This window comes from Sapajus apella, unplaced genomic scaffold, assembly GCF_009761245.1.
Source record: "Sapajus apella isolate SASKATOON/1434 unplaced genomic scaffold, GSC_monkey_1.0 scaffold26, whole genome shotgun sequence".
Taxonomy (NCBI): Eukaryota; Metazoa; Chordata; class Mammalia; order Primates; family Cebidae; genus Sapajus; species Sapajus apella.
Window position 1 is genome coordinate 9,255,037 of NW_022436966.1, and position 13,261 is coordinate 9,268,297.

The window sequence follows — 13,261 nt, forward strand, 5'->3', positions numbered from 1 at the left end:
TTTTATAACCTAATTGTTCAATTACTGAAAGCAACTACGTTTTGACAAGTCTTAGGTAAAGAAAACTGAATTTAGACAGAGAAGATTCAATTGAGGGAAGCGAGGGACAGAGGTATTTGTGACTTAGGGTTTGTGAAAGATAAATTAGGCAGCAGGGAACACTGAAATATCGAGAGGAAGTCAGATCTCACTGGGCACTTATGAGTGGTGAGGCTAGGAGTCGGGTGGAGCGAAGTAGGAAAGACAGGCTAAGGGCTGGATCCACAGCAGCACCACAACACAAGACCGCTCTTGTTCAGCCAACAGCAGCACTGAACACGTTCGCTAAGTATGACCACGGTAACGGTGGGAGGGGCGGCCCAAACCTCGCCCTCGAGCATGCTCAGTGCAGAGCGAGCCTGGTCGGGTGCTGGACAACAATGCATCCCTTTTTTCTTCAGCCGGGGAACTACAATTCCCAAGAGCCCACTCGGTGCAGCGATACCGCCTCCCGCTGTGGCACTGCCCCGTACCCTCCCTCAGTCCCCGCCTTCCGGCTAGTCCCCTCCACTCCCTGAGAGTGTGTGTCAGTGACCCAGAGGCGGTGTGAGGCGGACGGACCGTCGGGGGGCGCCGCCGCCGCCGCCTCCACGAGCAGCAGCAGCAGCGCCAGCGGAGCGGCGCAGTCGAATTGGTCCCCAGCCCTCGGGGAGCGCACCACAAAGCAGCCCCCACACCTCTCCCTGCGTCCGCGGCTCCTCAGCGCTCGGCTCGCGGTCAACTTCCCCTCACTGGGCTCGGCCGGCTGGCGCGGAGGGCAGCAGCTGAACGGTGGGCTGTCTGCTCGCGCTCACCGCACACAACACTTCACCCTTTCGCCTCGGGTCTCGGGGGCCGCGCTGGGATCCCGGCCACCAGCAATTGTCCGGTGAGTGTGGCCGCGGAGAGCCGCGGGATGGATGGCGGCGGAGCCACCGAGGGGCGCGGGGAGGGCGGGCGCGCAACTTCCTCGGCGGCTTCCCCCGGCGACCAGCCAGCCGGCTCTCCCCGCCCGCCTGCGCGCCCTCGCGGCGGCTGGGAGCGGAGTTTGCGGCGCCTCCATCCCGCGCCCTGGCAGGAGGAAGCGCCTTTGTCAAGAGCCGGCCCTTCGCGGCCTCCCCCTCCGCCTGGGAGCAGGGTGCCAGGCGGCCAACTCCGAGCCCCGCGCCTGGCTGGCCGCGCGCTCCAGCTGCAAGAGGAGAGCTCAACGGGTGGCGGGGAGGAAAGGGAAATGGGAGAAAGAAAAGGGGCGGTGGGTTTCCCTTTTGTTTGTGAGGATCTGATAACTTCTTTTTGTCCCTTACATAACGCAGACTTCCAAGTTAGTCATTCTTTTTATTATGATTGTTGTCATCATCTGCGCGTCTCTCACATTTCCTTTCATCTTTGGGTCTCAGAGCATTTTAAACAAGCTAATTAATTTCACCCCCCGGCCACCTAGGAGACAAGCTAATACGCCCGTTTCCCTAAGTGGGTAAACTGAGGTCGTGAAAAGCTCTCTAACTAATGGATACGCTTGATCTTCTACCGCGCCTGGTGTCTGAGGATATGAAAGCATTTATGAGGAGGAACCCGTTCTCCAATGCCCCGTGGAAAAGTTAAAGATGCTCATTTTACTTACAGGTTAACTGAAGTCCAAAAGAAGTCTATGTAATTGTTACGTAGTTCAAACCATAATTCTTACATAGTGTTTGAATCTTAAAACCATAAAAGACTTATTGAAAAATGCTCCGAGTAGGGAAATTAATGTAAATCATAAACTCACGTCACCATCTACTTTTATTTTTGTACGTGCAGGTCTCTTAGAGGCAAGAGAGCAAGAATGGAACAGAGGGCAGAGGTTTTTTTAAAAAAATGTACAGTACATTTAACAGATTTTAATTACTACACACAAGGAAATGGGCCTTGGTTTTAACAGCACTGACAATATTCCTGTAGTTTAGTCATCAAACAGTATATCAACAAATATTATTGAGCACTTTATTCACAAGGTGCTGATTGTGCTAAAAACTGAAACTTTGTATATAAGAAAAGGTCATCTGTTTCGGTTCACAGACTTTACTTTTTCTTACTCTGAAAAATGTTACTTTGTTTTCATTGCACATAATCTTTTGTTTCAGAAATGGCATTGTCCCTTACTATGTTGAATATGTATTACTCGTACTTAAGGAGATATGAATTCATTATTCAGTTTTCATAATAGGATGAATTTAAAATTTTTGAATTGTGGAAAATGTTCACTTTATTCAATTGTTTCAGTTTTGCTGTTTTCTTTATAGCCAACAGAAAATATTTTCTGATTGACCAGATTTACATGTCTCGAAACATAAAACGTTGTTCTTATTAACAGAATATGAATTCCTTATGGTTTTTTTTTCTCTTTTTTTGAGACAAGTCCCATGCAGACTGGAGTGCAGTGGCAGGATCTCGGCTCACTGCAACCTCCGCCTCCTTGGTTCAAGCATTTCTTTGCCTCAGCCTCCCGAGTAGCTGGGATTGTAGGCACCCGCCACCACACCCAGCTAATTTTTATGTTTTTAGTAGAGACAGGGTTTCACCATCTTGGCCAAGGCTGATCTTGAACTCCTGACCTCGTGATTCACCTGCCTCAGCCTCCCAAAGTGCTGGGATTATAGGCATGAGCCACCGCACCCGGCCTCCTTATGTTTTTTTATTTATACCAACAACCTCTTCTGGAGAAAAACCTTTAACTCTGAGGACCTTGTTTATTTTGTGAGTTTTTATTTCCTCTGTACCAACTGGAAAGTACCAAAAAAATTAAATCAAGCATCACTTCTACTAGCTCTTTCCTCAGGTGAATAATGATCAGAACTGTAGTAACAGTGAATTTCACTTACTCTAAATTCTCTTAATTTTGTACTGTGTATTTGTCCTTACATTTTAGATTTTGATGGTTGCATCAGAAAGTGAAAATGAGATGTTTGTTATTTTGTTATTTTTTTCCCCCAAGCCTTCTAACATGTTCCCTCTCTATGGTATGTTAAAAGAGATCTTGAGTTTAAAACAAATAATTGGAAAGTAAAACAGTTATATGTATAAAAAGTTGCATGTAGTGAAGTGATACAATGTCTCATCTAGTGAACTTAACAGGTTTTAAAGAGAAAACTATCACCTAGCTTTTTATTAGCGTGGTAGAAGTGCTGTAATGTAATAGTAGTAGTATTTATTGACTTTTAAAAGTAGGCTGGAAATTTGCCTCAGTGGAATTTGCAGGGGGAGTAACTCCATCCGTTCCTTAAGATTGGCATTTAAATGTTCTTACTGTTGGTTATGTTGAACTTTTTCTTTCGTATTTGCAAGCCAGATTTACCAGGGACATTTGTACTTTAAGGAAGCTACTAATGCTATCTTGACTTAAGCCGCTGGAGTTTGCAGGCAGAAGTTAGTGTTGACTGGCAAAGTCTGGCTGTGCACGTTTCATAATTTCTTTGAGACCCCTGAAAGGAAATAACTGAAAAGTATGGGATAGGAAGCTAGTCTAGTACTGCTGAATGCCACTGAGGCAAGTTTCAAAGGGGAAGCCCAAGGATGTTTCCATTTGATTTAGCTTCAGCCTCTTTCTGGGTTGTCAGAATGTCACTTTTGTATTTTAAGAATTCCGTCATTTCAGAATATGATTTATTACGGTTTTCTAGTAGGTCAGGTGATAAGGACTATAGATAGTTATTATGCTTTGTGGACAACTAATGTTTTTAGATAGAACCTCCTGTAGCTGATAAAGATTTTAAGCCAAAAGACTTAGAATTGAAAATTAATATATACATATAATTTTACCATAGTACATCAATGTAAACCTATCCTGTATTTATTGTTAGAAAGGCTTATATGGATTATTTTATTATACAAATATATTCAACTGTATATATTAAAATTTCATAGTGACCAATATATGATGGCACTGAGGTGGCTTTAGGAGTTTCTCTGGGGAGAAAAAAGTGTTATTCCAAAAGTTACATTTATGTTTTTGAGGAGAACAAAGCAGATTTAAGAGCCCGTGGAAAACGGAAGAAAATCAACAAAGTGAAGAAAACCTGATGAAGACGTTTTTAAATAATATAATGTGAAGATTCCTGGCAACATTTATATATAAGGGACAAAATTCTAGTTGAAGTCTATAAACAGTGAATTCCACTTAGCACTTTCTGTTTATAGATTTCTAGCCATCTTTTCCAGATTCCCTCTGAATATATTACACAAGAAACGTAAATAGAAGTCATTCTTTCAAGGGACTTGGGTTCTTGGAGATTTTTTTTACACTTGTGGTAGTGGGGGAGGGGAGGTACCTACTACATTTTCTTAGTTCAAGTGTGACCTCTGCCATAGAAAATTTCACCAGAGTAATGTGTGGCAACTTCAAGACAAGAAATATTGGTCACTGAAAGATCTGGATATGATTTCAAGTTCTGCCACTAGCTTTTTTTTTTTGGTATGTTGTCTTGAATAGATCACTTCTATTTTTTCTTCAAAGGTTGAAAATAACTGCCTAACATATTATGTTTAGTAGGTCCTAAATACTTTTTGTTGTTTAATTAATTTACAGGTAATAAAGAGAAGGCACAATGCTTCTTGAATGTCAGGGAATTTCTAATTTTTTTCTTTTTTGATAGAAAAAGTAATCAAAACATAAACATCTGATTGGAGTCTTTTTTTTTTTTTTTTTTTTTTTTTTTTTTTTTTTTTTTTTTTGAGGCGGAGTCTTGCTCTGTTGCCAGGCTGGAGTGCAGTGGTGCAATCTCAGCTCACTGCAACTTCCACCTCCCGGGTTCAAGTGATTCTCCTGCCTCAGCCTCCTGACCAGCTGGGACTACAGGCGTGTGCCACCATACCCAGCTAATTTTTGCATTTTTAGTAGAGCTGGGGTTTCACCATGTTGGCCAGGATGGTCCTGATCTCTTGACAGTGTGATACGCCCACCTCAGCCTCCCAAAATGCTGGGATTACAGATCTGAGCCACCATACCCAGCCTGGAGTCTTTCAATTAGCATAGCTACCTTCAGAAATAAGCCTAGAGAAAAAGAGCTTCATCTGATAGTTTAACAGAAATGAATTGTAAATGACTGTAAGAAGAATTGACAGTTTTTTCAGAATGTTGTACCAGATATGTCAGATTCTTTTTGCTACATAAAGTCCATTTCAGAGAAATGGGGTTCTACATAGTACTCTTATATCACCTCTGTAATACTTTTACACCTCAAAATACCAGTTGCAGGAAAATAGAATGTGTTGCTGATGCCTATAAATGGGAAAATCCTGACATCTGTCTTCAACCTCCAGTTAATCGTGACTGTTCATGTATTTTTTAAAAAATTAATTCAACACACATGTAATTTACTTCCTTTTCAGAGAATTTGTTGCTGATTTTTATTTTATAATAAACCTCTTGGGATGTTTCTAATGCTAAAAATATGTAATACACCCCTTTTCCCACCATCTTCTGCAGTTTCTTTTTCTATTATTTTTTTGGCTACAGTTTTCTTTTTCCCCTAAACTGTCTAAAATAAACTAAGAAATGTTTAAGTATAGTTGACAAGAAACACAGTAATTTATCACGCAAATGTCAGCATACAAGGTGCAGTGAAATCTGTTTTAGAGATAGAACACTTCTGAAGGGGGCTAAAGCAGGGACAGCAAATAAATTTCATTTGGGGTACCAAATCTGATTGTTTAGTGGTGGCTGCTTAGAGTGCTTTGTTGAGAAAACTGGGAGTCCTTGTTCAGACTTAGCAGGAAAGAGTGCCGTGATTAGCAATTTCTGCTGTTGGTGAGCAGTGGACTTTTGGCATGGATGCCAAATACATTCAATATTTATTGGATGCCTTTTACGTGTCACAGGTCTAGATGCTGATACCTCACAGACTAATCTCTGTCTTCCTGGTGTTTACATTCTACTAACAAGACACAAACCGTAAAATAAATAAACTACTATGTGTTTTAAGATGGCTCACACCTGTAATCCTAGCTCTTTGGGAGGCTGACGTGGGAAGACCCCTCTTGCCCAGGAGTTCAAGACCAGCCTGGGCAACATGGTGAGATCCTGTCTCTACAAAGAAATTTTTTTAATTAGCTGGACATGGTCCCAGCTACTCAGGAAGCTGAGGTGGGAAGATCACTTAAGTATGGGAGGTCGAGGCTGCAGTGAGCCATGATTGCATCACTGCACTCCATCCTGGACAACAGAGTGAGACCTTGTCTCAAAAAAACAAAAATTAAAAAAATAAATAAAAGAAAAATGACCTAGTTTCTTCAAAAAATTAATAGCAAGAAATAAGAGAGGGAGGGAAAACTATAAGACTGAAGGAGACTTGAGAGGCTTATCAACCAAATGCAATGTATGAACCTTAGTTATATCCTGCTTTGAGCAAACTAACTGTAAAAAGACATTTATTCAAAATTGGGGAAATTTAGACTCTGGATATTTAATGAAAAGGATTTGTCAGTTTTTTCAGGTGTGAGAAAACTGACAAATGTACTTTTTTTTTTTAAAGTGTTCTTTTAGGGATGTATAATAAAGTGTTTACAACTTAAAATGTGATGTGTGGGTTTTTACTTTAAAATATTGAAAGGGAGAGGAACATAGACAAAACAAGATTGGCCATATATTGAAAATTGCTGAAGGTAGATGCTATATGGATACATGAGATTTCTCACCTCCTCTTTATTTTTGTGGATATTTGAAATTTCCCCTAATAAACAGTTGCACACACAAACAGGAAAATAAAGCAGGGAAAGGGAAGGGGGAATAAATGTGATATGATTATGGGGTGGGAGGAGGATGCAGGTTTTTTGTTTTTTATTTTTGAGATAGAGTTTCACTCTCATTGCCCAGGCTGGAGTGCAGTGGCGTGATCTCGGCTCACTGCAACCTCCACCTCCTGGGTTTTCCTACCTCAACCTTCGCAGTAGCTGGGATTACAGACATGCACTACCATGCCCAGCAAATTTTTGTATTTTTAGTAGAGACAGGGTTTCACCATGTTGGCCAGGTTGGTCTCAAACTCCTGACTTCAGGTGATCACCCACCTCAGCCTCCCAGAGTGCTGGGAGTATAGGCATGAGCCACCATGCCTGGCCTGCCAAAATGTCGTTTTAAAGGGTAGTCAGAAAAGACTTCATTGAGAAGAAGATAAATATTTGAGAAAGTGAGTAGTGACCTGAAGGAGGTAACAGAGCAAGCCTGGTAGGTCATCTTGGAGCAAGACATACGCAGAGGGAATATTAAGTACAGTGGCCCTTAGGTGGGAGCATGCCTAGACTGTAAGAAACTGCAAGAAGAGTGTGAGCCAGGCATAGTGGCTTGCACCTGTAGTCTCAGCTCAAGAGGCTGAGGTGGGAGGATCACTTGAGCCCAGGAGTTCCAGACCAGCTTGAGCAACGTAACCAGATCTCATCTCAAAACAAAACACTTAGCATAACTAGATCAGGGTGCGCATGAGTAGTTAAAATCAGCATCAGCATGGTAAAGGAAGTATAGAGGAGTCTCAATTGTGTATGGCTGGTTGTCCATATTGCTTTAAAGTAAAAATATTTTATACACCTATCTAAGTCTTCTACTTTAGAGTAGTCACTGTGAAAGCTATACACTTACACAACAACACTAACATTACTCAGTATTTTTAGAAATTTTTTTGTCGTCTAAGCCAGTTTAAGAGCTGCACGTGAAAATAACTCATTACTTTGTATTTACTTCTTGTTTTTAAGGAAAAACGGGGTGATTTTCCATGTGATATTTCATGTTATTTATCAGATGTGACTCACAAAGGATCTTGACAGAAAGAAAATGGGAAGTAACAATGCTATTTCTAAAAATCAGAGCCACTCTGAGAAAGCAGTTATTGTTTATAGAAGTCAGACCCATCCATAAACTAAAAAGGAATTTTAATAATGTTGTGGACTGTGGTAGCATCATTTGGAATAAGGGTATTTCACCTCTAAGAGTGACTAGTACGGAAGGCACCATACTCATTTGGATATTTAAGGTCTCATAAGTTAAAACACGTGTGCGCGCGCACACACACACACACACACACACGTACACACAAGATCATGTGCAGTTCATAATACTAAGTATTCAAAACAGTCATTTCATGTTTCATTTATATCCTGCATTCAAGACTGAAGGGATGGTATTTAAAATGTAGTGAAATTGTGTAACTCTTGCTATGACATACACTTGCGGAACTAAAAGACACGTGTTAAGAGATGAATCTGGCTCTTAAGTCTTATATTCATGATTCATTTCTCAGATTAGTAGTTGTTTTGAGAACATTCTGATTTACCATAAAGAACTGTTTTTAATCTTATTATTAAAGGCATAGAAAAATTTGGATCTCATCTAAATGTTTAAATGCCCCCCAAAAACTTCAATAAATATGGATTGTAAAAATCTACTCTCAGGACAATATGCATGTAGGATTACTAGTTTTGAACAATTACTATACTAGTTCATTCTTTAGAGGTACAGTTTTTCCAAACTGAGAAACTAAACTTATTTCAATGATTTTTACTCTTCTGATAATATTGAATAAAGAAAGGCATTCTTTTTTTAGTTATTTATATGCAATGGTGGGGGAGCACAATATTTTTATTTGTATTTTTAACCAATCATATTTAAAACTTAATGGCATTAAGAAGAACTTAGAAACTTTTATTATGTAGTAAATTACATAGCGACCACTAAGAATGTAAGTATATAACCATATAAGGAATACTTTAACAAAGCTTCCTATTTTAAACATTTTTCAGTAAATTGTTAGGAATCTAGTTATTTAATTCATTCAGAGTTTTTGTCCCTTTAATGTGTATAGATGTATATATTCATGTAAATGTATAGATAGATAGCCAGACTCTTATCATATACTGCACATATCAGGACTGAGCTGCTACACTAGGTTATTTAATGTATTTTAAACACTAGTCTATTAACATAGAACAGCTGAGCCTATATTTAATTCCTGGGCTTTCCATTAACTCTGAAAGCCTAAAACCTTTGATTCTTCTTAAAAAAAAAAAAAAGTAGCAATGGTTTTTCATAAAGGTTTTTGAAGTTCTATGATGATGACCATACTGAAGTATGACTTATTTTAGAAATACCTTTAATTCAGGCTGTTGATTTACTGGCAGGATGATTTTTTTTTCATTTCCATTTTGTGGAATAAATAAATAACTTATGATTGAAGAGAAAGAGGGGGGAGGCAGCAAGAGAAGGAAGGAAAGGAAAAAAACAGTTCTCACAAAATAGTAAATATGACTATGGATAATTCTCTTAACTTGGATCTACTTAAGTGTCTGTGACCTAATGAGCTAAGGCTCAAATGGGTAAATTAAGTAGAGAATAGAAGTAATAATACAACTTTCATTTGGAGAGAAGAAGTTGCTTTGCAAAAGGGCATTTTACATTTCATGTTGAGTTTAACTTTATGACTATGATAAAGTCTATACATAATTTTGGAAATAATGAGTAACAATAATTGAGAAATTATTTCAAAATTCAATATATTAAGCTTTGTAGATTTTTGCAGCAACAGGTTCAAGGTTATTCTCAGCTTGTGCATTGCAAGGTACTGTAATTTCTTGCCTGTTTCACTTTCATCTCTTCATTACTTTGCCAATAGCTCTCTTTATCATCCTTTGGCAGCTTTGTTCATGCCTATTGCTCTTCAACAGTGTTTGTCTGCCAGTTTTATACTTATAAAGTAGACTTGGAATGAATTAAGGGCATAAAAAAGTAACCTATGGAAGGCAAGTATAATACTTTTCCTATTTGTGCCATACTTCATCTTTTTAAACTTTCCTTGCCTATTTCTGGTGTGTGTCTTGATGGAGATCTCTCATCAGACACTAAGAGACAACTACATGGCCTGTAGGATACAATACTTTCTAAACCCAATAATGTAGGAAACAGTTTGAGTTTAAACTGAAACTCCTTGAGTTAATCCTGTATCCATCCAGAACCTACATACCTAAACTAGCAAAGTTTGATAATAAAACAAACAGCCTAGTAGAACTTCAAAAGCTATTTTCAGCTGTTGATGTTTGTTGTGTTTTCCAAAAATGTCAAACAATTGGGGACTTCATCATTACTGTAATAATAATTATATATGACCTTAGGGGGAAACTACTTCTGTTGAGCTTCTATTTGACAATCAAGAGGAAAAGATGAAAATATCAGTAATGTGGCAAAGAAGTTTTTAACTTCTTCCTTCCACAAGAATGAATTATGAAGTGACCGGCCCTGATATTTTTCTTAATGTTGAATTCCTGGTTCTTGGCAGATAGTATGGATAGTACTTCATGTTCCTCTGGGTTTATTTCAGGTTCTTAATGAACTGCATGTACTGGTAGCACTAAAAGCTGATTTGCTTTGATTTTAAACTACTATTAGTATGATGGATTTTTCTTTGAATTATTTCTCACTGTCATTCTTTAAATTTACCATCAAAGGATAGAAACATCCAAATTACAAAACTAGTTAAGTTCATCATTCATGAGAAAATCTGTTAAATATGTATCTCTTGTAAAGTGTGGCTGCTTCTAATTAGAAACCCGTCCTATAGATATACCTCATGTATCAGAAAGCTTTTTAAATATGCTTACTGCTTCACTGTTATTTTCATTTAGAATAGGATGATTCAGTTTCTGAAGTAGCCCTCTTTGTTCACCAAAGGAACTATGATGAATTTTGAGATGGGCTCTTAAAACTGTTGAACATTGAGCGAATCTGTAACTTCAGTGAGAGCAGACATTTTTTAAAATTCATCACTAACATTTATTCAACAAAAATATCACATTTTGCTAAAGCTTTTTGGTTATGTCTCTTTTAGAAATGACGTGTTATTTCAATATAGTTCAGCGCTTAAGGACCAGTTTTGTAAAGCTTTAGCCAGAATTTGTCTCCTAAAGCTGACTTTAAAATGGCTTCCAAAAGGATTTGCTGAGTTTCAGAACTCAGTAGGCTGCTAATGATTCAGTAGGCCCCCTCATTTTCCTCCTACTCCTTAAATTGAAGGCTCCTTCATACCATCTAGGTACCCTGAGTCATCATGGCTAAACTCTAAAGAAGAATTGTTATATGGAAAAACTCTAGATGAAGTGAGAATGTCAGAAAGCAGTCTGAGTCAGAGATCATTCATTGATCACGGTGATACATTCCATAGGTTGTGGGCTTCATTTTAAATCTTTTAGTGTACTTCCATGTATGTCCTTATTATAGGATTGTAAATCCTTTAATGCCCATAAAACCAGCTGAGGTGTTTATTCCCAGTTAATTTCTAATTGGTTAGGTTTTAGTTATCTATTACATGAAAAGGATTTTATGTTTTTTATTGAATAAATAGAGAGGAGAGGCAGTATGATACAGGATAAAAACCACTATATCAGAAGTTGGGGACCTGGAGTTCTGGTTCATCTTCTCAATATGTGACCTTATATATTTCATTTAACCTCTTTGGGCCCTAGTTTCCTTATCTTTACAAGGTCAGTAACTCTGGCACTCACACCCTCTTTGGAACCAACCCATTGCAGATATAGCTAATAGCTGATCCCAAACCAGCTTCAGATAACTTTTTGATACAGCACTGTCAGAAACCATATATATAATTGCCATTCTGATGAAATCTGTTTGTCATCTCAACTATATTGGGTCTCGTCCAGCTCTAAGATTCCATGACTTTAAATAATTTGCCTATAGAAAGTCTCTCTGTTCTATCTATACTGTCTCTTCACATTGGGTGTTTAGGGTTGAAACTGTGTGAGCTTAAGAAGAATTCTTTGTAGTCAGAGATAGCATGTTTATATTTCATTTAGTGATGTTAAAAACAAATGACTGTAGAAAACTCATGGGGGCACTTAAAATTCCAAATGGAATGGAGACAAATAAAAATGATTGGTGATAATTTGATGGCAACTCATTTTAACTCCTGAATGTTTATGGCACAGACCTCAAGTTAGTGAAATTTGAAGTGTTGTATTTGTCTGGAGGGCACATAATGAAGACATAGGAATCCTAGATTGAGGAATAAAGAGGCCTGAGTTCTAGCTTTGCAAACTGTTTTTTTTTAACCTGGTTAGTGTCTTCATCTATTGAAAGAAGAGGCCTGAGATCTAGCTTTGCAAATTGTTTTTTTAACCTGGTTAGTGTCTTCATCTATTGAAAGAAGAGAGCTGAGTTCTAGCTTTTGCAAACTGTTTTTTTTAACCTGGTTAGTGTCTTCATCTATTGTAATGGTATCAGACCAGTGTTTCTCATTAATGTATTGTAGAGATTACCTAAGGATCACGTAATGGATATGCTAATTCAGTAAGTCTGGCTGGGGCTTGAGATTCTGCATTATTTGCAGGCTTCTGGGTGTGCTACTGCTGTAGGCCATGGACCACACTTTACTTATAAAAGTTCTAGGCCATTTCCAACGCTCCTTCTGGTTTAAAGTGTCTTTAAATCATAGCTTCTTTCTTTCCAGCTCTTTCATATCACTATTAAACTTGTACTCTTTGAAGCCTCATATTCCTAGACTCATTCCCTATTTTCTCAGTTTGAGAGCTCCATTAGTTTTGCTCTTTTTCCCTTTCCAGAATGAACTTGGTCATTCAAGTTAAGCCTATGGTAGTATAATAGAAAGAGGCTTTGATAAGAATAAAACTGTATTCAGATGCCTCCCCCACTGATTAGCAGCTATGTTGTCTTGGACAGTTGATTCAGTTTACTTAGTCTCAAGGTTGTGAGTACAAGCCTCACCAGGGACTTACTAAATTCCTTATCCAAAATGCTTGGGGCAAAAAGTGTTTCGAATTTCAGTTTTTTTCAGATTGTGGAATATTTGCATTATACTTGGAAGAGCATTTCCTTTGAGAGTCGTGTTAGCACTGGAAAGTTTCAGATTTTGTAGCACTTTGGCTTTCAGATTTACAGATTAGGGATGTTCCACCTGTATCTTCCTGGTAAGGTTGTGAAAAGGAATAGAGATAATATATAAAGCCCTCAGCACGGTCAGGCATCAAGTAGGCACTCAAGAATTGGAAACTATTTTTATTATTCTTACTGGCATCCTGACTTGGTCTAGTAGAAAGAGAAAAAGGAGTGAGAAAGATCTGTCACCAACTCAGGACCTCTCTCTGTGTGCAAACTTAAATTTTCAACTGCTTATTAGGCATGTTAACCCAAATTCTTCAAACTTAACATAGTGAAAAAGACTTCTATTTCCTTTTCATATCTGTTATGCCTCATTCA

The 13,261-nt window shown here is 38.5% G+C and overlaps 1 protein-coding gene across 1 annotated transcript in view; it reads left to right on the top strand.

Moving 5' to 3' along the window:
- Window positions 1-522: 522 nt before the first annotated feature.
- Window positions 523-13,261, top strand: part of PELI1 (pellino E3 ubiquitin protein ligase 1) — a 60,698-nt gene continuing 47,959 nt past the window's right edge. The window contains exon 1 of the mRNA XM_032291960.1: window positions 523-907. The gene's annotated coding sequence lies outside the window, so the exon portion shown is untranslated. The remainder of the gene's footprint in view (window positions 908-13,261) is intronic.